Source organism: Sebastes fasciatus, chromosome 12 (genome assembly GCF_043250625.1).
Source record: "Sebastes fasciatus isolate fSebFas1 chromosome 12, fSebFas1.pri, whole genome shotgun sequence".
NCBI classification, from domain to species: domain Eukaryota; kingdom Metazoa; phylum Chordata; class Actinopteri; order Perciformes; family Sebastidae; genus Sebastes; species Sebastes fasciatus.
In genome coordinates, this window is record NC_133806.1 from 30,908,043 (window position 1) to 30,933,976 (window position 25,934).

The following is a 25,934-nucleotide window of genomic DNA, read 5'->3' on the forward strand; positions in this document are numbered from 1 at the left end:
GCCTGACCTGCCCTCCCTTCACCCAGCTCACTGCAGTGCCCACGGCTGTGAGCGAGGCTGTTGGCAGCAGCTCATGTGATGAATAAATGTTTGATGGCCCCGTGGAACAAGGCACACGTCCAGGCCGGTCGTCAGCCTGTTACCCAAGGAGGGGGTGTAAGGGAGGCTGCTAAGGGGAAGATCTCCTCAAAGAGTCCCCGATCTGCGGGAAGCAGCAGGCCTCGACTAAAACCAAGTCTGACACTTTCTCACCAAATGTTATCCTACTAAAAGGAACCATCATAAAGGGCAAAGCAAACACCAGTTAGCTTTTCAGAATTAATCTCTTTTAGCCGGCAGTAAAGTGTTTGAAGTGCTGACGACTCTTTGGCTGCGCGGTTTCTTTCCAGAGGCTGTTTTGGTGTGGTTCCCCCAGTGTTCCCGTTTGGAAATCAAATCTTTAGCTCGGTAGCTTTTATGCCAAGAAAAATATCGGCCATAAATTGGTGCCTGAATAGGCAGTCTAATTACAGGGCTGCGGACTGAAAATTTACCCTCAACTCATGGCTACAATTATTAAGGTTAACAATAGGGACGCTGGGGTAGAGATCGCAAAGCTTCAAAGAGTGCAACTTATTCTATGACTCGTGTGACCGGCACAGAGAGGCTTTCTGTAATAGGAGTCAGAAATAGTTTTCCTGTCGTGCACAAACTGTGGAAAGTTGTCAGGTACAAGTCTTTTAACAAACAAGGTCAGCAGAGGAACACTCATTATTAATGATTTACCAGAGTAGCACAAAGAGAGCTGGAGAGACTAGATAGCCCAGAGGACCCGGGGTTTGTGGCTCAAACACTGCCTTGTCAAGTTACACACAACGGCCACTGTGACATTTCTGACACCTCGTCGCTCCTATCAGCCCTACCTGCCCAGCGCTGATTGATTTTCTCATTGTGATGGTCACCTCAGACAAGACACTCTTGTCTCATGATTTGACTTTACAGGGGGAAAAAAATCCCTCTGTTGTGGCTCCAAACAGCAAACTTCCACTGCAGCTGTTTGAGCTACATCAGGAAATCCGACCTGGGGGGAAATCTCGGTGCATGGATGTGGAGCTGAATGAATGATGTATGGCTGACCATGTCCGAGGTTAGCTTCTGTCAATTCTCTCAAATACCGCTCTTTATTCACTGCAGCATAAATTCTCCCGCTCTGGCATGAGGAATGGAGTGAGGTTTGTTTGACCAGATGTAACTTTATCAGGGACTCTCTCTCTCCAGCTACTCTTGTGTCTCTCACATCTCTTAGCTCAGGCACAGAAAAAGTGAGCTCTCACACAATATTTCTGTTTGCTGTAGTCTGACCCCTTTGTGAACTGCGGTAAAGTGAAAGGCACTTTCAGCCGAGGGGAATCGGATGGCAGTAACCATATGCCTTTCAACTGATACAAAGGTGGGAAAGGGGGAGGCCAGGGGTGTGTGTGTGTGTGTGTGTGTGTGTTGGGTGGGGTGGGGGGAGTTGCATGCTAGGGTGAAAAGGAAAGTGCCGTGCTGCATCTTTTTGTGTTGGTAAAGTGGTGGCGGTTTAGGGTTGGGGTTGGGGGGGTTTGGGGGAAGAGAAGGGTTGGCTGGATGTGGTGCTGAACTCAAGGCAACGTCCGGCTGACTGACTGTTGAGATGGAGCCCTCTTATGGATGAGTGCAATGAGTAAACAGCATTCCTTTCTCTCTGTCTGACCCTCTCTGCCTCCTATTTTTGTCTCTCTTTCTCGTCTTTCTTATAGTCTGTCTATATTAGCAAAAGCACTTCACCACTCAGTTCTATCTGCTGCCTGTTTTTCACTCTTCATCTGACCTCTGACTGACTCCTTATTGAAAAATGAGCAACTATGTACCTATGTTAGGTACATTTAAAGAGGAACATGTGTGTAATCATCATGTGAAATAAAGGGAAATACAGTCTTTTCCAACAATACATATTGTGAGCAAAAACACTGATGCTAAAAAGAGACTTGTAAGCGTCTCCTTGGAGTTAAAAAGTCAGTTAAACTGAGTCTGTGGCCCTTTCTCAACCTTGACATAATGGCTAAGACTATGACATACATGTTTTTTATTTGGCTGGTAAGGCTCAAGACCTTGTTGGTCTTTTGTTTATTGTTGGGGGTGGGAAAGGGATTCTGGTCAAGATATGTCCATCACCATATGATGTAACACATCCGGGAAAAGTGCCGGAGTGTCGTGGCTGTCCATACTAACTAAAAGTGGCCGATGCAATAGGCCTCCACACAACTGTTTGCCCCCACCTGCCTCCTACCCTAAAACCCCCAGCCCGCTCTCACTCCCAACTCGTCAAATACGGCAGCTTGGTCAGTAGCCCTACACATCAAACTATGACGCTCTACGTGGCCATAATTATGACGGGAGTAAAGGAGGAAGTCAGGTTATGTAGTATAAAGAGCGACAAAGTCAACACAGAAAACACAGGACTTTCACCCAGGAGACTGGTGTGCGTGTTCTCTGTGAAACAACGTGGACTTATTTTAATTTACGTGACGTTACGTAACGTTATTGTGTTGCCAACATAGCCATATGAACTACATTGCATAGGTTACGCAACGTTACGTAACGTTACTACGTTGTGTACGTAACGTGGCCTACTTAACTACGTACAAACCACGATCTTTTCCTAAACCTAACCAAGTAGTTTTGTAGCCTAAACCTCACCAAATTGTTTTCTGTGAACACGGAAGTCTATTTTGAAAAGACAGTGTGTATGCATTTAATGGGTGGAAACTGAAATGTCAAAACTTGCGCTAGAGGGGTACGTAGAGCGTCATAGTTTGAAGTGTCGGGCCATTGTTGAATAAGCGTCTGTATTTGACGAGTTGGGAGTGAGAGTGTGTTGCTAAAGCCCCATCACATTTTTTAAATATTCTGGTAAAAATATTATGGATTACACATATCTAAGCCAAAAAACAGGCTGCTTTCAGATTTGCCAATGTGAATGTCTGATGTCATCTCCATTCAGAGGAAGTGACACACTAAAACTCTGCAAAACAATGTTCTGCCTCCCATGTATCCTTTGGTATAAAACATCGCATCACGTTTGTGTTGAATTATAGCATTTCTAGATATTGATGTTCAATCAGCAAACCTTGTGCTGCCTCAAATCATGTGAAGGAGTAGCAATATCAACAAGATGTCCATGCCTTTGAGCTACATCATTAACCCAAGGACAAGATTGATATGGTATGTACTCAACTCAAACACCTATACTGTGCTTTTGTATAAAATAATAATAAAGTGTCATAATAATAATAATGTGATATCTTAATTTTATTGCGCGCTATGAAGAAGTCTCTTAATTTTACCCTCTATAGAGGTCAAAGGTCAGGGACAGCTGCAGAACAGCAAATCAGTTTACTCGTTGACAGAAAGCGTAGCAAATTTTCTGTGTTTATTTGTCCCCCAGCAGCGAGTATACAGATGTTAGCTGTAACGTACACACCGACTGTGTGTGTGTGCGTGTGTGTGTGTGTGTGTGTGTGTGTGTGTGTGTGTGTGTGTGTGTGTCAGCTCATCCTCTGACTCTGAACTCACCAGAATCTCCAGTTCTTTCTGTAATTTCTCACCAGTATGTCTCATTTCTCCTTCGTCTCTATAGGTTAGATAGGATGTGAGGAAAACTTTGTCACAGCATTTGAATGACTATCTCCAGCACACTGACATGGAGAGGATTGAATTAAAGCTTAATGATTTAAGGAACCTTTGTGTGGCCGCTAGTTTGTATGTTCAATGAGTTGAAAGAAAGCCATTGATGCATTCACAGACAACTCCCATTGACCTGTGCTGATGCGGGAAACATACAGTATAATACACAAAGTACCTCCCCTTATGACATACAAGTGTACAGTATGTGTTCACATGCCTTTCCTATTTAGTTGGCATAACTCGAAGACATATAGATTACTTTAAATCTTGATTATATAATGGGATACAGAAGCAGAAACATTTTGTGATATAAGAATTAAGCACAAATGCGTTATCGGTTTGAAATCATGGCCGGTACAACGTTGACACACACACACACACACACACACACACACACACACACACACACACACACACACACACACACACACACACACACACACACACACACACACACACGCACACACACACACACACACACACGCGCGCGCGCACACACGCACACACAAACACACGCACACACACACACACACACACACACACACACACACACACACACACACACACACACACACACACACACACACACACACACACACACATCTTAAAATGATTTGCTGCCTTATTACTATACAGTCAGTAATCTGTGCTCTGTGTATGGTTACAGTAGATATAGGGAGCCAGCGTGTTTAGTAGGAAAGGACAGACAGGAAGAAGGTTTGTTACAGAAGCGACATTAATCTATTCCTCTCTGCACTCTTTGAAGAGCAGCAGCAGCTATGACAGGCTAAATGTTTCCAGAGATGTCACATTTCCACAAAATCTAAAAAGGCTCTTGCGAGCACTCATCCTTTCATGTTTGATTGTGTGTTGGAGATCCTATGATAAACAGACGAGGGCGGTGGTTGGAGGGGAAAGGGGGTTGGGGGTGGAGGGGCTGTGGATGGGAACGTATACTCCACTGCTCGGCCCTGCTTTGCCACCGGATCCAGATGCTTTTGCAAATTACCTCTTTGTCTACTTCAGAGGGGTTCAAAACGCAAGTCTGAATTAAGATCCGGGGTTTCTCTTCAGACTTCTAGGATTGCAGGGTTATTGCACTGAATCTGATTAATCTGGGGCGAACTATTCCATCCGCCCCTGTCACTTGTGCACTTATTGGCCCTAAAAATGCATATCCACCCTCAGACGGACATTGAACAGATGCTGCAGGGCTGCTGTGAACCATTAAACATGTGAGATGTAGCTCATCAACGTCAAATCCGAGCACGACTGGGCAGAGCAGGTACATTTAACACCATATGTCCTCTGGAAGCCAGATTCACGCTTCCTGTGAGATTTGGAAATGACTTTAAATAACAAGTAGTAATGCTTGGTGATCACGCTGAAATATGTTGGCCACGCACACACACACACACACACACACACACACACACACACACACACACACACACACACACAATCTCTCTCTCTCTCTCTTCCTGTCTGTCTCCATCCCTCTCCTCCTCATTCCTCTAAGGCTTTGTGTCCCTGTTTGTCAGTCCCGTCCCGCCGTCTTTTCCAGCGCTGCTCAAGTGTTTTGTGTCTCAACAGTCTGTTAGAGAGTCATAAAATTCTTGTGGAGAAAACAGAGCACTTCCAGCTGAACTCCGGAGAAGAGAGGCAGTAAAGAGAATGTAAACTGAGGCAAAGGAACTAAATGGAAAGGGAGGAAAGAAATATGTTCTCATAAAAATAAAATAATAAAAATACCAGAACAGTAGTGAAACATCTTTTCAGCATTTTTTAATAAAAACCTCCTAACAAGCGTGTGCATTGACGGATACAGTTTCATGACAGAGTGCCATTCACTTGTCTATGACTGCATTTAAATTGCATCAGTGCCTCTCTGCAGGCTATAATCAATAGTTTATGAATGAAAACTCCAGATGTGATATGAAATATGAATAAACTCCATGAGTATCTTGTCTGTTTGCAAAACGGAAACATCAGTGCTCTCTGCATGAAGCTTTAACCTCTGGGGACATGCCTCCGCCTCCCATCACATTTAGCATATGTAGAAATAGCATTCTGGCATGCACAGATAGAGAGCACACAGATGCAAAGCATTTGCGCTCATAATCCCTCCACCTCTGGGGAAGTTGGTGGCAGTCTTCTCATGGTCTGTGGATGGTGCGGTCACATATCTCCTGGTGAGTTTGGTATGAGCCATTAGGAAGGGAAGAAGGAGGAGGAGGAGGAGGAGGAGGAGGAGGGCATTCCTGATTTCCAGCCAGGCTGATCGGCGAAAGCCTGCTCCTCACCTGTCCCACAGAGGCAATGCTTTCTGCTGCCAGCAGGGTGTCCTGTGACTGGCACATCTCGTTAGCGTGGGGAGGAGGGGACGAGCGAGGGTGAAATTGAGAAAATGAGATTGGGAAAGCAGAGTTAGTTTGTTCTCAAGCCTGCAGCCTGTTTGCTTTGCTTTAAATCAGGGGGGGCGAGTTGCATAAATGCATCATTTCAATACATCTAACACGGAAAAAAATTACTAAAGAACCATAACTCATCAACGAAAGCCACGTGAGAGCCATTCATTCCTTCACTGCCCAGCAATTTGGGACATGAAAGGACTGTCTTCCGGGGTAAAACCTTAACCCATAATTCATGGCACGTTTAACCCATAACGTACAGTGCTTCCTGTCGCTGGGTGGGATCACCGGTGGATCAGAAACCAGATTGTGACTCAGTCCAGTTGTTGTGTTCTTATACAGCTGAATAAACCCAACAGAAACACTTACTTTTGTTTTTTAAACCTTTGTGGTTTTGTTGACATTGGTGTCTATTCCGCATTGTTTGAGGTCACATAGACGCCACTGCTGTATTTTTAAAAATAAAAATAATAAATGCATTTCTTTTTCCTGTCAAATATATGTGTTTTTCTTTTCCTCTGACCTCATTAAAACCCAATACAAGTATTAGAGTCACATTTTCCTTTCCTTAAAAAAAACTGAGTTTGCACATTTAATGAAAGTGACAAAATACAGAAATGAGCATAAAGTACACCAAATAAGGACATATTATGTTTCATAAAGTTAGATGGGTTATGTATAAACAAATATGTATTCCTTAGTATTCCAATAACATAAATGTAAGGTTAGTGCTGCATAAAAAGTACTGTGAATCACACATATAGAGAATATCATCCATTGTATGCTTCCAAGTTTTACAGGTTTCTGAGACCCCAAACAGATTACATAAACTTTATTAGATTTGTCATATACATACAGGTACATACATGAAATTTTGACCTCTGCATTTAACCCATCCTTAGAAGAAGTGAGCTGCTGGGGAGCAACTTGGGGTTTAGTGTCTTGCTCAAGGACACTTCAACATGCAGACAGTAGGAGTCGGGGATCAAGCCGCCAACCTAAAGGAAACTTAATGGGACTAACTTAAAGGACAAACCGCTCTACCCATTGAGCTACAGCTGCCCCATAATGCATCATGGCAGACTTCTGAAATATGTCATCAGATCAAAATAAAGTCTATCAGCAGTTCTCATGCAGTTAGGGGAACTCATGAAGTATCAAGGTGATAAAACAATGTTAAGTTTGTTTTTTGAGGTGTTAAGGAGGGCACGGGATCTCCAGGAGCTCAAACAAAACAATCAGAAACAGTCTTATCCATTTATTTAAAACACCTGCTTTTTCCTGTTTAGGGTCACCAATAGAGTTTTGAGTTCACCTGCATGTGTCTGGACTGTGGGAACAAACTGGATCACCTGCAGGAAACCCACACAGACAACATATGCAGACTCCACACAGAAAGCAGCAGCACTGAGTATCAAACTGTCTCTCTTAAAAAAATATTCTCTCCACTGCATAATGTAATGGTTTGTCCTTGTCTGAAGAAGAGAGCCCCCTGATAGCCATAATATACAGTCAGCCATGACTCTTTGGCTTGAGTTCCTGGACTCAAACTGAACTTGAGTGCATCTGTGCACAGTAAACTTTTCTGTTTTCTGTTTAGTCTGGCTACGACATTCTACTAAAACATTTTGAACCTTTTTTTTTTTTTTTTAAAGAAAAAGAAAAAAGCACTTCCCCTTAGACTGGGAAACTCATCCAAAAACTGTCCAACTGGTTGAGAATGTAGAGAAAAGAGCAGAATGAAATAGCGGAGAAAGGCATTGCATCTATTAATTTGTGTCAATAAATGCATGAATTTACAGACATGTCAATTTTATGAGCCTCTGGCTGGAGTGCCAACACTTTCCACTAACAGCGAGTTGGCCAAATAAAATGGCTCAACTGTTTATGATTGACTGCTCACAGGAACAACAGTTAAAGTTTGGCATACTGCGTCTGCCTACCTAAAGCAATTTTTATAGTGTGTGCGTATGTGTGTGTTTGCCCATTTAATACTAGTTTGAACATCTGCTCAGATTCAGTTTTTTTATACATTACAGATGCACAAGTTTCCACACATATTTCAGATTTCACTTCTCAAAATGAAACAACTTATCATTAAACCTCTGTGCTTGTAAAGAAAATTACATGAGCTATTTGAAATCGATAACAGAGCCCCCCCCCCCACCCATCGGCCCTCCGCAGAAATGAGCGGGACTGTTGCTGATTTATTGCCCTTGTATACTACTGTGTGTACTTAACTTGCCTTGGAAAACATGTGGATAGAAGTTACAGCGCCTTTCTTTTTCTTTTTTTCTCTCACACACAGACCACATTGTGCTCTTCACCAATCATATCGCAAGCTCCGCGATGTCATTTGAGGTGGGAACCCCTGTAGGAGGGCCTGACGCGAGGGTGGGTGGGAGTTAGTTCTTAGCCAGACACTAGGCTGAATAAATAAACCCGGAAACATTAAAAGGCCTTTTCCCCTTCACCTTTGAACTTGTGCATTAGATTGTGTAAACATACATCGAGACGTTTAGACACAGCTTGTCCTGACACTGTGCTACACCCTCCGCTGGCTCTTCCTCCTCCGCAACTGCAGATCTAACCTGGTTTGCATGTGTGGGAGTGCAAATGGTCAGGAAATAAACGCATTAGCAAATTATTTAAGGGAGGAAAAGTGGGATATTCTCTATTCGTCAAATAAGAATGTCGGGCTGCCACTGAATCCAACACAGCGGTGATTCCCAACCTTTTTGGCTTGTGACCCCTTCCAATAATGCAATTTCTATCTACAACCCCTCTACACCGGTCGCATGTGTCTACTGGTTGTGACCATTTCAACCAAAATGTGAATTTCCCTCTTGTATTTCAACAGTTTTTAAAGCCTTGAAGAAGTAAAATCATCCAGTATTTTACAAGAAATAAGCAAAGATTAGCAGAAAGTCTGACTAAGAAAAGATTTGTGTAGTGGAAAAAAAAGATATATATTTATTTTGCTTAACATGAGAGGACTCTTGTTAAGCAAAATCATCAGATTGGACCACTGCTACACTGTATTTATATCTACACTGCGAAGTATGAATTTCTGCATATACAGTATGCTGCAAAATCTACATAATACTTAGAAATGTCTGTCTACATTGAGTCTTAAACCCTTATTTTTCATTTTAAAAATATATGACAATGTAGTAAAAATATTCCAAGCTGTGTCCACTAGAAATCAAACTTTTTCAATAAATGTCCATTTACATTTCTTGAAGCATAAAAGGACAATGCAGGTTGCTGCACTAACATCAACCAAAATGAAACATTATTTTAGAAAATACTGGAAACAATTTTTTTTAATGATTTTTTAAGTTGAAGATGAAATAATTTCAGCCTCATCTCACAGAAATACGTGACATTACCATGACCTCTTAACAGCACATTACGTAGTAGTGGTGGCACATATAATGTGTTAAAATTACGTGCCGGTACCACAGAAACAATGCCAATGGTAAGTCAATTGACTTTGTCGTGGTGTACACACAAATTCCCAGATTCACCAGAAATCCGTTTTGATCATAGTTTGTTTATGGAGGAGGTCGGGGCGGATGGGTTGGTCAAACACGGGACTTTCACACAGAAGACTGTTGCTTACATCCCATGTGAAACCAAAAATCAACATTGAGTTTTTTAAAATTATGTAGGCTACGTAAGAAATTACATAACAAACACAGTTACTTAGTTCTTTTAACCCAAACCATGATATTTTCTTTCCTAAACCTAACATTAAATTGTTTCAGTCGTGGCGGCATGTAATTTTACCACATTTTGTGCCACCACCACGTAATGTGCTGCAATCACATTGAATAATTTCACTGCACTAGCAGAGTTTTTCACTTATTTTCAAATGTGACTTTAAAGTTATAATCCTTAAGATTTCAGTCCTGGTTGATCTGGTGACGCCTGTGGCTACTGGTGGTAACAGCAAGTGTGGTTTAATACAACAGAAAACACTCAATGAGCGGCAACTTTGTCAGAAATAAAACAGAAGAGCAAGTGGTGCCAAACACATTCATGTTGTTTTAATAAAACAATGTGGAAAATAATATTTGTGCATGGTGTGAGTAGTTTTAACCCACACAACAAGGCACAGTGTGCCGACAAAACTGAAGGCCAAGACAATGGTCATTTTATACTATTGTCTTGTTTTAAGACATATTTTGCGGAAAAATTGCGGTCAGCTCTAAGTTCAGTGACAAAAAAATGCATTTCCTGTGAATGCTTCACAATAAAAAACACCCCATGTTGCACCAGCTGAATGCTTTAATATGAAGCAGCAGCAGTAGGAAATGTAGAAAATTAAATAATCTAATACAGCTCTGATACATCTGTAGGAGAGGGATGGTAAAGAGTGACATCAACAGCAGATATCAATGAGATAAAATCAGTAGTTATTAGTAATGCTTCCTATTGCATCGTTTCCTGGGAATCCCCTGTGTGCAGGTAGGGAAAGTGTGGGAGTTGCAGACTCCGCCACTATCAAAGAAAACTACTTCATAGAAAGGTTAGAGTTAATTACAGAATCTCAATATATTGATTGGCTATTGCAAAAACATGCTGCCCATAACTAGTATCAAAACTAAGGTTTGGTTTCATGAAAATCTTTAGGATTATAACTTCAAGGATTATGTTCCATAGAAAAAATGTCTGGATTCAAAAATACATATGCACATATGCTAGGATGCTAAATACAATTTGACAACATGTTTTTGAGTTCCCTTTGGTCTTCGTTTAGGTTGGCGAATGAACGCAGGCATTGCAGCGGTGCCATATTTAAGTAGACGGAGGATGAAGTTACCACTGTGTACTTTTGAAGAACTACCTGGGTGGGCAGAGAGGAGTTTTCGAATGGGCAGTCAACACTCACACACTTACACACACGCTGGGCTAAAAGAGGAGAAGGGGAAAAGAAGGGGAATGCAGATCTGAGGTAAGTGTTTCAGCTTTAGGAGGCAAGTTTAGCTTGTTGCGATCATGTTTTTGTCCCCAAACAGGAGATGAGTCCTCATAGTGTGACTTTACAAACATAGTCCCCACAATGTAAATTTAAAAAAGTACACACAGAGTAAACACAAATTAAAGTATTTCTTGCCACTGTGGAGTTGCAGGGATTGGCCTTAGCAAACTTTCATTAACAACATAACTCCAAAGTCAAAAACAAAACAAACTTGTGCGATGACAAAAAAAATTGATTAACTTGAAATTCCACATTTCAAAAGTACCTGCACTCAAACCTCCAAAAGGCTAATTTTCTCATTCGTTTGTACTCAACAGATAATGTTTCCCTCATGCGTGCGTACAGTATGTTTCTGCATATGTGTGTGTTCGTGCCTGTTGGTGTGTGTCATCGTGTTTGTGTGCATATGACCCGCATTATCCTGCTTTACTTTGGTTACAGAGTCCTCTAGGTTTTTTGACTCAGGAGCCCCGAGGCAGACAGCAGGGGTTCCATACTTAGTTTCCTGTAAAAAATACCTCAGCACTCCACATCCTAATTAATGTGAAGGGCATGCCCAAGATCCCTATAAAATCATACAAGACTATACCAATTTCCTGGTAGCTTGCTCGCTACATGTGCTTCTTGTTCCTCAGCATAAGAGTTTCCTTCCCTGCAAACCCCATGAAGATTTATACGCCACCATCACCACCACCAGCAGCCCTGCTCACCCCCACCCCTACCTTTCATTCTTCTCTTTTCTAGCATTTTCCCTCAATGCGATTTGTACTTTATAACATGATACACAGAGATTAAACTTTCTGTCGCTTTTACTCTGAAATAAAACATGAAGATCTCATGAAAAGGGACCGTCAGGGCAACATGAGAAACACATGGCGTCTGCTGGTTGAATGAGGAACTGGCTTAAATCATTTGGCTTGGAATGAAGTACAAAAGTTTTTTGTGAGTGTTTTTTTCTGTATGTTTTTTCTGTATCTGTGTGTGTGTGTGTGTGTGTGTGTGTGTGTTTGGGAATGTGTGATTGTGTTGATGGGTTGGTGCTGAGGAATAGGAGGCCCAAAAATTGATTGAAAAAATTATACGGAAACACAGACTGATTGCATGCACGGCTGCACCCCAACACTCAGAAGCAGTAACAAAGCCCTCTGTCTGAAACGTAACAGATCCCCCTAAACACACACACACACACACACACACACACCTACACACAAACACAGACGTGAGCACTTACACAAAGCATGCATACTAACCTCTATAACATAACGCCACTTCAGTAGTTATTTGAACCAAAATCACGATCTTTTCTTAAACCTAACCAAGTAGTTTTGTCACCTAAACTTAACCAAGTATTTCAGATATACTTATTTTAACTCAAACCAATGATCTTTTCCTAAACCTAACCAAGTAGTTTTGTTGCCTAAACACCTCAGGGGCATGCTTATCAAAGATGCTTGTGATCCAGTGCGATGAAAAATTATTCATCGTGCTTCAAGGATCACTTGAAATATAATAATATAATATTACTGGCCTTGTATGCATTGCAAGGAAAAAATGTGTTTGGCCACCTGCAATAAGCCAAAACACATTTTACATTTATATTTACATCGCAGGGGCTTGGACAGGTGCACTAATCATTTCTGTCACTTGACATTTGTTGGAAAATGCACCAAAAAAATCTCAATATAACTTTTCGTAATACATCATATGAACTGTTGTATGAGGATATGTTAAAGAGTGTGGTGCAGTATCCCTAGGAATTACATCCATATTGGAAAATTCTGTGTCTCCCTATTAACAGTAAGTCCAATGCAAATATTAAGTAGTAGAGTATACTTTATGTAGCGAGAGTTTAGGGTATAGGGACAGGAGACAGTGCTGTTGCAGACCTGTCATCATTTTATTAGTGAGAATATAAAAAACACTTGCATTGAATGTAATAAAGATGTAGGTGATGCAGGTATTGATCACAATCTGTGTTTTTTTATAATCGTCCGACATTCTTGTAATGGCCATAGAATTAGGGAGTGACCACCTATATTGGCGACAACCAATTGAGTTTGTTTTGATTCCAACATTAAATGTGAGCACATTATTTTCTTGTGCACTCAACTATGTAAAGGTGCTTTGAAAAGCCCCATGGCTTCACTTTACTTTGATGTAACTTTAATAAGATACAGTTTCTCAGATGTTTCTGTGTAACAAACCATCTGTTCAGGTCAGGTTAGGCGTAAAAGACCGTAAGAGCAAACTGCACGTGGAGAATTTCAAACCCCTGATAACGTATTATGTCTGTAAAGTGTCATGGACCTCAGTTTCCTCTTGATTGGGGTGGTGTTGATGAATCAGGTTCATTCATTTTCTCACTGCTTCTCACAAACAAGTGTACGATATTGCTCTTGTAAGTCACATAAAACATCTTGCAGTTGCAGCTTTAAATATAAAACAGCATGACTTCTAATGGATTGCCTGGATGTTTCCAGGTTCCTCATCAAAGATGGAGTATGGTAGTGACCAACATACGCTCATGGTTTTTGCTTTTACGGCAGCCCGGGATGAATCATCCCCGCTCGCTGAAGTCCTTTACACAGACCAGGTCCCACTTCAAGGAATGTGTGTGAGTCACTGCCGCTCATCGGACGACTGTCTACGGCTCGCCTGCAGCTTCTCTCCCTGATCACTCCCCGGAGACCCATTCAATCAAACCCCCATATATTTTGTAATTAACTTTAACTGATGACTTTATGCAATAGTTGTGTTTTACTGTCTCCTTTAAATGCCATTTATCATCCTCCAGGTTTGGAGGTCCGAAAAGCGAAACCCTCCCCTCGGCTGAGCCAGTAAGGTCCGACTGAGACTGTTCTGAGCCACGACCCTGCTACCCCCCCCCCCCCCCCCCTCTCTCTCTCTCTCTCAGGGTGTCTTATGACTGACCAAGACAGTTTTATTAGCCTCCGACATACCCGGCAGGAAAGGGGGAGCTTTTGCAGGGTCTTAGCAAACACGCTGGCAGTCGAGGAAACAACTGGCAGAAACGAGGAGATTTTCACAGAGATTGATGACGGAGCTGAGGGACAATTGATAAGCAAACTGCTGGGTGTAGTGGGGGAGAGGGAGTTGTGAGGTCAGGGGACGTGAGGAAACAGTGGCTTGAGTGAATGAGAGGAAAAGGTGGAGATGCGCCCCATAAAGTTGTTTTCAGCATGGAAATTGTTTGTTTTTCAGCTAAAAGCAAGGTAAAAATCTAGACTTAAATCTAGAGTGTTTAACCTTTTCAATATATGTTTGATGTAAGTGCAATGATCATATAACTCCTCAGAATATTTATTGGTTTTTAAAAACATTTATCCAAAACCAAAAAAAATGTTCGTAAGAAAACACCAAAAGCATCAACAGGGATACGAAGGAGGAAATGTAATGTTCAATGCGTGCCTGTTATTTCCATTCAAAAACAGAGCAGTCTATACATGCCGATGTCATTCTTCACAGTTACATGAGCCAAACAATAACCGCTGCTGCCAAGCTGGCTGCTGATTTTACCAGTTTGTCCCCAGATGTCTGGGCAAGCGATGTGAGTCCCTGAATATCCTCCTTTATCCTCTTTTCTTTCCAGGTGCTGGGTCCCTAACACACAGAAAAAAAACAGCCGGGCCAGGCAGCATATGCCGTCAGAGCACTGACAAGTCTGTGTGCAGTCAAAGGTTAGATGTTCCAGAGGCCTTTAATCAAGAAATGTTCTCAATTTCCTCCCTCCGTGTTCCTCTTCTTGACCTCTAGTCCTCATGGTAAAGCTAGACGTCTACTGTAACACCCAAGACAACGCAACTCTTTAATCTTCTGCTCCTCATTAGAATTACTAATGTGTCTGCAGCTGACGAAAGGTGTGTGACCGCCTGCATGTGTGCATGCGTCTGTGTCTCCATTTGGCCGAGTAGGGAGGGAATACTTGAATAACAGCCTAATAAATATCAGGGGTAGGTTTATTGGTTTTGAAGCATATTTGCCGTTTGTTGGGAAACACTAAACCGAGGAAGGTTCCTGGCAAAGTGGCAGGGTGGTGCTCTCTTCTGGGTTACGGAGAACGCAGAGGAAATCTACTCTGACATTAACAGGCTGCTATAGGAAGTGTTTTTGGATTAAATTAGCATGGCATGAGAGGTTGGCTGGTCTGAGCCAAGGGTGAGGGCACATGTGTGACCAAGGTCTTCATTGAGGGGTCCAGAGGGGCACTTTTGTGCGGTTGATAGGTGAAGATGATACCAGAGCGGGGGATCAGATGGTGAAGGTGTCGGTGCAGCTGCAATCTCTGCAAGAGGTTTCATTATGCCCCGGGCAGCAGGGTGCGTCACCAGTCACAGATGACAGAGCTGGAGGATGAATCATGGGATGGATGGACGCCGAGACTTGCCGGTTCTGAGATGCGGGGGAAACGTTGAGAGGGTTGGGGTGTGGGTGGGGTAGTGCTTGTTGTTCCTTTAAAGCCTCTTTAAAACTCTTAGGTTCTGGCATCGCGTAGGTGTTCGCCCAAGGGAGGACGTTTGATGGGCGAGGGCACAGATTCCCTTCTGCCTACAGTAAACCCTGCAGGAGGTGTTTTAGTGCTGCCTGTGTGGTAGGAAAAACAACAAACTTGTATTTACTTTCTATATATATGCTCAGCCCGTTCGTATGCAAAGGCATATAAATGCCAGAATAATGCGCAAGGCGTTTAGCGTGCAATAAGTACGCCTTTATTGATTTCCACGTGTCATTTGTACCCGAAGTATCCTGTATTGACTACAATATAAACGCATCTGTGTATTGATGCTATGGTAAGAGTTAGTGATGTAGTATAAAAAGTGAGAAAGACCACTTATGGTGTGGGTGGGGAGGTTGGTGGGGAGGTAGATGTGTCCAACAAACACCAGACTTTTAACTGGTGTTTGAGATCACTGAGACGATTGTCATGTGTTTTTTTGACGTTTGTGACGTGTTTTCTGAAGCTGGGTTATGTTGTTTCCGTACGTATTTTACTTAGTTTACATACTTCTTTTATGACACGCGGAATGTCTGTGTAATGTCATGGTATTTATAAGCCTTCCTATGAGACTGCGTAAATATGCTATTTATTATCTTTATTTATATATATTAAAATAATCTAGCAAATAAATTAGGAAAAAATTGGTTATTGTGCTTTTCATAATTATGGTAGTAATACACCCTCCCAAACGCTATGCTATCCATTTTCAGTTTCCTTTATAGATCTGATACTTAATATGACACAATGATATAATTTGCATATTTACTACAAACAGCACTGTGCTTTACAATCTTGTTTTTGACGAATGTTCAATTTATAGCATCTTTTTAGGAAAATATTACCTGTAAATAAGAATATTAACAAAAAAATTAAGTTGGCAGTATCGTTTTTTCAGCCCTGAGTAGTGTCTCAGGTCTGGTATTCCTTTCAGGCTTCATACAACCTCAACAACCTTCACCAGGCTGTATGTCGCCTGAGAGACGAAACCCAAAGAAAAAAAGTCTGCGAAAAAACACTCACTGCTGCTTGTTAAACTCACGATAATAACTGATGGCAACCCTGATCTGTGTATGAACCTTTTTTCATCAACTCAGATTTTCTCTCATCTGGACTATGATGTTGAACAATAAAATGACAATGCTTAGAGAGATTTTAGTGAGAAAATCATCCTGAAATTGTAAAAGTGATGCAAACATGTCCCCCCCTCTCATCCCCAGTGGTGGAAATTACGCCATTGTCCACAACACATAATAGTTTATTTTATCTGACATTTATTTAAACGTTGCATATTTCTTGTAAAAACTGGATACTTTTACCGCTTTAGGCCTCTAAAAGTTATTCAAATGAAAAAATTCTGGGCAGAAAAACATCACTCTTGTCTGGAACTGCTCACAACTCATTGACACAGTCAGTGCAACATGTGATGGGGGTCGCGGGTAGACAATGCCTCATTTTAGGGGGTCACAAGGCAAAAAGTTTGGGAACCGCTGTTGTAAAGCATCTTGCAGAGGTGAATTTTTTCTTCAATACAGTAGAAGCACTGTTGTAATTCTGCACTTATTTTGTATGTGGTTAGTGACGTTTGTCACATGTTTTCCATAATGGCGTTATGTTGTTTCCGTATATGTTTTACTTAGTTTACGTACTTATTTTAAGCCCAACCATGACGTTTTCCCTTAACCTAACTAAGTGGTTTTGTCACCTAATCCTAAGTGAGTGACTTTGTTGCCCCCTGCTGGTACTGCATGTTAATACAGGCCTGTACTATTCACGTCTCTGCGAGGCAAATCGTGACACTGACATGCTATCCGCTGGTGGACAGGCGGGTCTATTACAGGGGTTGGCAAAGCCCATACAACATGTTAACTTCTAAAGACATTGGAACCTTTTCAGTGTTTGCAACTGAAATTGACAGCATAAGCACATTTAGAACATTTAGCCTTCTCTAGTTTTATTTCACTTTTCGTCTAAGTTATATTATCACTGTGTGGCTATGAGCAAGGCCATATTGACTTTTTGGTGGCGCACTCAAGGGTGCTGACATCCAAACTTTGAGATTTTTGCTGAATAAAAGCATTGCAATTATGAGCAATTTTGTCAGAAAAATGGATGTTGTGTTGTGTTTTTCCATTGAAAGGTTGCTCTCTGCCAGAAATTGATATCGCAGTTTTTTCCACTTGTTTATATTTGTCCTTTAAACACTAAAATAAAAAATATATATATATATATAAATGCCAAAAACCTGTAGTAGACCAAGGATATTTTACTCCCATTGTTGCATGTTTCATGGACATTCCATACCCAGATGTTTGTACCTGCACAGTGCTGAGTCGCTCCTGTGACCAGGTGACTTCCTGACCTCCATAATTTATCGTTCTTTACTTCCTGCAACTTGGAGGGAAACTTTCATTTTTTCCCCCTGAATTTTGAGAAGAAGGAGGGAAGTGAGTTTCAGCTCTTTGTCCTTGAAAGAGGGTCACAAAACCTGGAATGCACAGGAAGGAAGTCACAGAAGCAAGGCTATCTGTACTCACCCCCTTCCTTTACTTCCCTCCTCCTTTGTTTCCCGCTCCTTCTCTTTCTGATAAAGGGGAGAAGGGATGATGGAGCAATGAATAAGTTGAGCCCTGGGGTGGGGGTCCGTTCATATAAGTGCACATGTGTGTGTGCATGTATGTTGTGGGAGGGTTAAGCGTTTCAGAGGCAGCGGTCTCCCCTCCCCGGGCTGTCTCTCATCACACCGTTGACCCCCCAGGAAGCTTTAGATGTCCGTCTGGCTTCATAATTCTCTTATCGAGCTAATCTGGGAGATAAGGAAGGGGGAGTTGAAAGTGTAAACCCAGCACCGCAGCGCTGGAATCCAGTTGCAGCGAGTTCATTCTTTACCTGCCTGCCTGGGAGACTTGTTAACTTTGTGTGTGCTGTGCCCACGTGTGCATTGCACTGCACAGAGACTACCAGAGCTTTTGTTTGTATGTGTGTGTGTGTGTGTGCGTGTGTGTGTGTGTGTACACCTCCCAACCCCCCCTGTACTGATATTGTTGCCCCCCACATGCAGGTCTGCTGGAGTATGATTGATCTGGGCAGAGGTAGTGGTCACATCCTGAACTGGAGTTGATTTCCTCTCCTCCCCAAATACAGACCTGGTGTTTATCATAGGCTCAGTGTCATGTTTGTATGTTTTCATAGATCAGTGCGGTTATGGGCGGCAGTAGGAGGGTAGAGGAGGTGGGATTGGGTCTGAGAGGAGGAAGTCAAAAAGAAAAAAAAAAAAAGAGAGTCTGAAATCAGAGAGTGCTTTCCCTCGCTGTCTTTCCCTCTTTCAGGCATAAATCTCCAGGCAGACGGAGCGGATGCAGCTACTCGGGGGAAAGTGCTAATTAATCGACTGAGGTCGAACAGTTTTGGATCCAACCAGCAGATTTGTATAAGAGGCTGTCACTGGTGAAGTAGCAGAGTTTGATGCCAGTTGTTTTCTCTATTTGTGACAAACCCTGAAATATTCTGGTCGTTTAATTCTGATGTCTTTGATTTTAAGTCTTATTTTGTTTATAGTTTTATACCATCATATGTATGATAATACACTATTAACATAATAATAACATTGTAGTCAAGTCAAGTCAATTTTATTTGTATAGCCCAAAATCACAAATTCAACACGAGCAACACGACCTCCTCTCGATGCCATATAGGTATAACCAGAGCAACACGACCTCCTCTCCACGCCAGATCGATTGTATTCACCAAGTTTGTTGCTAAGATGTTGGTAACATGGCAAACCCTCAGATTTTATCCTCACACAGTTTTCATCATTTCAAATAATTCAAATAAAGGATTCAACGGTTTTATTTGTCACATACATAAAAAAACAAATGCATGCGGCTACTCTTACTTTACACTAATGTGAAAAATGAGTATTAGAAAAATGAAATATAAAGGAAAAAAAGAAATAACAAAAAAATATGGAACATTTTAGAAATGTGTCATAATTTAAGGCCAACTATGCAATGCAATTTTGTACATGCTTGAGTGCAAATATGCAGGGTAGTGCAATAGTATTTACAAAGGACAATGTGCTAGACACACTTAGTGTTTCCTCACCAAATAAAATGGTTTGGATAATCTGACCACTTCTCATTATTGACGTGTTGCACTTGACACTGTCTTCCAAGGTCTCAGCAACACTTTAGTGAGTAATGTTATCATAACTGATTGAAATACTGTGGAAAACTATGAAACTAAGACCCAGACCTGAATTGTTCTTTAATTTGTGGTGTCTTGTAAGTACACGTGGGCTTATTGGGCACACTTGTATGTATTACTCAATAAGAATTATTTTTTTTGGATCATTCTGGGACATGTTCTATTTGCAGTGAATATTATCCTATGTCCCCACTTCACCCAGTCTGTGCTGCAGGCTGTTCAGTGTTTTCCTCTATACATGCTTCACACTCTTCCTGCCCTCTGTGTAATTTGCCAGAGTAGTTTCCTGTGCTTCACCATTCTGAATCACTGGCTGGCTACTCCGCCAACAGCAGGATGACGTGGTCTCAGTAATAGATGGCTTCTTTTTGGGTAATTAATAATCAAAGGGTGGCCCGGGTTTACAGGGCTCTTAATAAAGTTTCATACTCCCATACTCCCTCGGGCAATATGACTCATGTACTGAACACGTTTTTGGTTTGTATCATTCTGTTATATATTGGCTTAATTTAACGCTGAACACCTTACACTCTATTTTAGAGGTGTAAATATGAACTTGTGAGTAGTAGTCTCAGTGAATTTGATTTACTGATGACACTGTGAACTCTTTCGCTGCATCCGTCTGTCTCCTTCTTCTTCCTCTGCATTGTCCTATGGCTGAGCTTTAGATTATAGAGCAGGCTGGCTGGAGCTTCTCAGGGATATCACAGGAATTGAGTAATCGCATGCATTACAAGATCCTGCCCTCTAATTATCCTTCGTCAATGTTCGCTGTGGCAATTTTTTTTTCCTGTCTGTTTTCTTTCTAAACATTTTTTTTCTCTCTCTCTGCTGTGTTGTCACTGTCTCGTCCCTTTCATCTGTGTTGCCAGCTGATTGTGGGATGGTGTGAATTGGAGGGTAGAGTGCGTTCAATGACCAAAGGACATGCCATCACTTACACGCCACTCTCTTCTTCGTGTAATGACTCCTCAGGCCTTCAGCTACGACCCCACAGGCCAAACAGACTGGCTGTTCCCTCATCTCTGACACTATTTAATCTCCGTGATTCATTTCTGACAAGTCGGAGCATAAGCACTCACCTTTTAACCCTCCTGTTGTCCTCGGGTCAAGTTTGACTCGTTTTCAAACTTCATTATATCATAAATATGGATTTCTTTAATCTAATTGCCCCAAAATAACATGGATGGTTGCCTACTCAAAACAATATTCTGACTAAAAGTTGACATATACCAGTATGTGATAATACATCAACATTATGTTCCTCTGATAATAACTTTAGTCAAAATAATTCACAATATCTGCTTTTTTTAATACTAAAAAATTAGGTATAATTTCACGGAAATTAGGTTTACTAACCTTAAATTCCCCCCAAAAAGTGTAAAACTTAATAATTAGGAATGAAGTTGGCCAAAAAGGTGTAACACAGAATTGGGTGATAGCTTATACTGTATGCTTTATAAAAAGTCAAACCAGACCGGGTTAATTTTGACCCGGGAAGACAAAAGTTGCATGGTCGACGGACGGGAAGACAACAGGAGGGTTAACTCAGGTAAACACTGCAAGGAGGATTTACTATGGAGTGAATTACAAGTATTGGTTGGGTCCAAAAACACAGGACTTTCACCCAGGAGACCGGTGTGTCCCATGTGAAACAAATTCAATGTTAACCTATTTAAAGTAACGTTATGTAGCCTCCTTAACTATGTAAGAAACATACTTATTATTACCCAAACTACAATCTTTTCCTAAACCTAACCAAGTTGTTTCTTGTAAAAAACTGAAGTTTATTTTGAAAAGACAGTGTATGCATGTCATGAGCAGAAATTGACATATGCAAAAGTGACGCTAGACGGGTACCTAGAGCGTCACTTTTTCAACAAATAATGTACAGTGTAACCTTTTTAATGAATTTCTTATCAAACAAAATAGAATATTTAGACATACTGTAGGAGGTTATAGAACATATTGAGCGTACACACCGTCTGCGAAGGACAAAACTACAACATTTTACACTGTTTGACATTGAAAAGATAATTTTGGGCAGGCTACTGTGTTTTGGATTGATGTGTGATGTTTGTATATATGGTCAAAACTATTTAGTCATGTTCAGTTGTGTCTGCATTTGTAAATATTACAGTGTCATCTGCATACAAGTGGCATGAACAATTATTGTAGAACAGTCCTGGGTTACTGGTGTAGATTGTGAAAAGAACATGACCTAAGATTGAACTCTAATAAAAAGCCTCTACTGATGTTAAAAAAATGTGCATGCCATTTCTAACCCAGTCACACGTAGTGTTGTCAATGCCAATTCAATATTATATTGTGATCTACTGCATTACCTGAGAGAGACCATTAAACAAAGTTGCACAGTGTTGATTTTTATTTATGCAAGTTACAATATCTTTCAGAACCATTAACAAAGTGCTGTATGTTAGATTCTCAGGACTCGTGCTAATAGAATTCAGTGATAAACTCAAATTTGATCCACACCAACTTTATGTCACAGACTGACTTAAATTTGCTAATATCAGTGTATGTTTTTTTACTATGCTGTGTATGTGCAGTGCCTTAAAAAATCTACAACAGGCAGTCGACATCCAGTCACATGCATCACCTGAATTTGCCTTTAATCTACATTTGAATCCAAACCAAAGCAATGCTGCTAATAATTTCATTTAAAATTGTAATCACAAGTTTTTAGTATCTCACTTAGCCCTGATTGTAGTTCAAAACTTTTAAACAACATTTTATTGTTAATTTAGGATTATATGTTTTTCCATATTGACCATCATATAGTAGTGGTATTTTGGTTGAATGATGTACATTACAATATACTGTAACTTGCCCTCTCTTTTAGTGTTTTCTCCTCCTCTTGCCCACTGTTCGGTTCAGACCCTGTAACTATGTCTCCTGGGGTTTATAATTTGTTTCATTTGTATGTTTGTATAAAAGCTCTTTGTTTATTGCAAGTGACAGAAGCTCTCTTTCTTCCCCTCTTTGGAAAGTATAAGCTGAAAAAAAAGAATACCTCGTTAGAGTTATGTTTGCATTTATCTCACCGTCTTTGGAAGATTGTATTGATCCCAAGCCAGGAAACGTAAAACCCCACCGAGTACATTACCTGTGGCAGGGCATTATTTTCATCAATGCACTGTAGCAATCTAATGAATTCACGTCGTATACCCAACATGTTTATTATGGATGCTTTCCCCCCCAATACTCACTTAATCAGGAATAATGTGATTCACGTCAGCCATATGTTTCTCATGAAGTTGAATCTTGAGGAATGTGGACTTTGGTGAGAAGCTGCTATGATTTGTGAGGTGTGTGTGGTGGAAGGACAACAGGGGGATGGGATCCTGCAGGGGGATTTTCTCCTCTGCACAACCACGATGCTCCCAACCTGTTTACCTACAACAGGTCCCGCCTCCCTTTTTTTTCACAGTTTTACACCCACTTACTTAGCCATGTGTTTTAAATGTAGCGTAAGTCTATTTCCGTGTTTGTGCACAAGCATGCATGCAGTATTTGCTCTTGGCAGCTACAATGTATATGGCCAAATATCTACACGTTTCCCAGGCTTTCAGGCCAAGCCTAGTCCCCACAGTGCGACCCCTGACACATGGGTCCCAGCCCATTTTGAGCTCATATAGGATGAGGCAATGCAGGACCTGGGGAGGTTAGCAGTGAGCAGACACTAGTCGGAGCGAGGACAGGCCTCCCTCATTCTCTCTCTCTTCCTTTCTCTGTGTGTTGCACAGACAGACGGCGGGAAAATGTGTTGCCTCGCTGACAGAGTTAGTTGGATTGGGAGCCTGTCTCCTCCTCTTCCATTTCTCCCAGATGGTCAACGCTTTGGACCACACAGAGCGAGAGAGAGAGGCTGTGAGTGAGAGAGGGAGTGGTGGTGATGATGAGACCTTGCCTGCTTGCCACACGCCTCAGTCAACTCCAAATCAGAGCCTGCACTGCAGCGGACCTCTGAGCTGCAGGGACGTCTCTGTTAAAGTCTCTCTGATGCTAATGGCTTCCACAGCTCCACAGCTGAGCTGCAGGGACAGTCTGAGACTCAGCTCAACTAGGACAGAGCATCCAGCCTTTAAGGTTTTGACCCCCTGTTAATAATGTAATAAAGACTTTCACATAATTCAAGTTTTCCTTATAGTATAACTCACTTTAGTGATTTACTAAATAGCCAGTGAACAAACAAAGGCTAAAGGTACAAGAAGTGTACTTTTACCCATCTACCATGGAAGGTAACAGTTTCTAAAGATTACTGCTAACTATAATGACCAGCTGTTTTACTGATTGGTGCTCTTTGAAATAAAGGTGAGACACTGACCTGCTGAAGTGATTGGGTTGGAATGAAAATCTTCAGACTGTTGGCCCTCTATGGCCAGCCCCATCTCATTCCCAGGGCGTCAAATACCGACGCTTTGTCACGGCCGTCAGTGTTCAAAACCACCGCAGAAGGCACCCTTTAGCGCCAGACGCACCGGGCTTTCCATTAAAGGGACTGTTTGTAACTTTTAACAGGTATAAATCTACCGGGTCGGGATCCCTTGCGCGCTCGCATATGCGCGCTCGCGTGTGGCCGGAGTCTCCGCTCCTCTTTCTGTCTGCCTTCACTCACACACACCGTGCGCGTTCTCACTGTCTCCCTCCACCTCTACACGTGAACGCTCGCTCACTACACACTGCAGGAGAGTTAGTTTAGCTCTGGGAATATCTAGTGAATGTACAGTGGACGTTTGTGCAGAAATAAATGCTGCAGCTTCTCCAGACCAACAGAGGTTTCCCGTGTCTTGTGAAGTGACGGGGCTCCGCAGCGAGAAACGTTATCGACTCCGACCAAAACTCCGGTGTCTCCCCGCGGGCGCAGTCGGGAAGGCGATAACGTTTCTCTTCCTGCTTCAGCCCCGGCACCAACCCGCTTTTCCTGCTTCAGCCCCGGAGGCTGAAGCAGGAAAAGCCAACACTAGGATCAGCATTGATTCATGGAGAGTCCTTCGTCTGGTCAGCTAACATTACTGCCAAGCAGGTGAAATATAGAGTGATATTGTGGTTTTAGCTGATGTTTTTTTTTTCCACTGTTTTGAGCGATGCTCGTTCATGTCTATTTAGAGCGAGCTAGCGCGAGCCCGACGCTGACTTTCGTTGTCTTAACAGCCACAGGTGTCGCTGTTAACAAGCATTTCTGAAAGAAACACACAGGGAAAAGCGCTGTGGTGGTAAAGAGCTAAAGAGACACACATGGCGGGTGGGAGGGGAGGTGGATGGGTCCAACAACACAGGGCTTTCATCCAGGAGGCCACTGTTGTGTCCTGTGCGTTACGTTTCACTTTCACTTTGCAATCAGCTGATTGTACGTGTCCCGTTTTCACAATGTTTGTTGCCTAATAGTTAGCAAGTGTTTTTATTTAATTCACAACATTAAGCATGTGTTTACATGCGATTGAAAAATGACGCTGAGGGGTCTGACAAAGCGGAGATGAGAACGTGTTGCTATAGCACAAACTACAGTATGTCCATGCATCTATATTACCCTGCATTACAAGACATTATTAACCTTATGTAAAAATACCTGGACACTTAAATGCTTTTATAAAGAAGGTAAACCACATATTTTCTTTATTTGTCGTCTGTTTTCTCCGTACCTCCCAGTGACATAGCAAACATTTCAACATACAACTATTTCCAAGTGAGCAATTATTAATGAACTATTTGCTCCTAGGATGAATTATTATGCTTCATACCCTTAATTAGTCAACAGTGTCTGGTCACACAGAAGGAGGAAGAGACTACTGGGCCCTCCCCTTCTTCTTCTGCCCAGACTGCCCACGACCACAATGACACTATTAAAAAAGGATAGATCACAATTAGTGAACATTACCAAGGTGAATACACCCTGCACAGATAAGCACTTAAACATGGTCAACAAACACCTTTTCATTTTTATACATCTTGGTGATTATATTAGAAATAAACCAACTAATTGATGACTTCACCCTGATGTCTAACTAGACCAGGTGGCCTGATTAAACCTGATGACAGCTGATTGCTGCAGGAAGGGAATCTGGGCATGGGAGAAGGTATGAAAGGAGGGAACTTTGTCACACAGAGA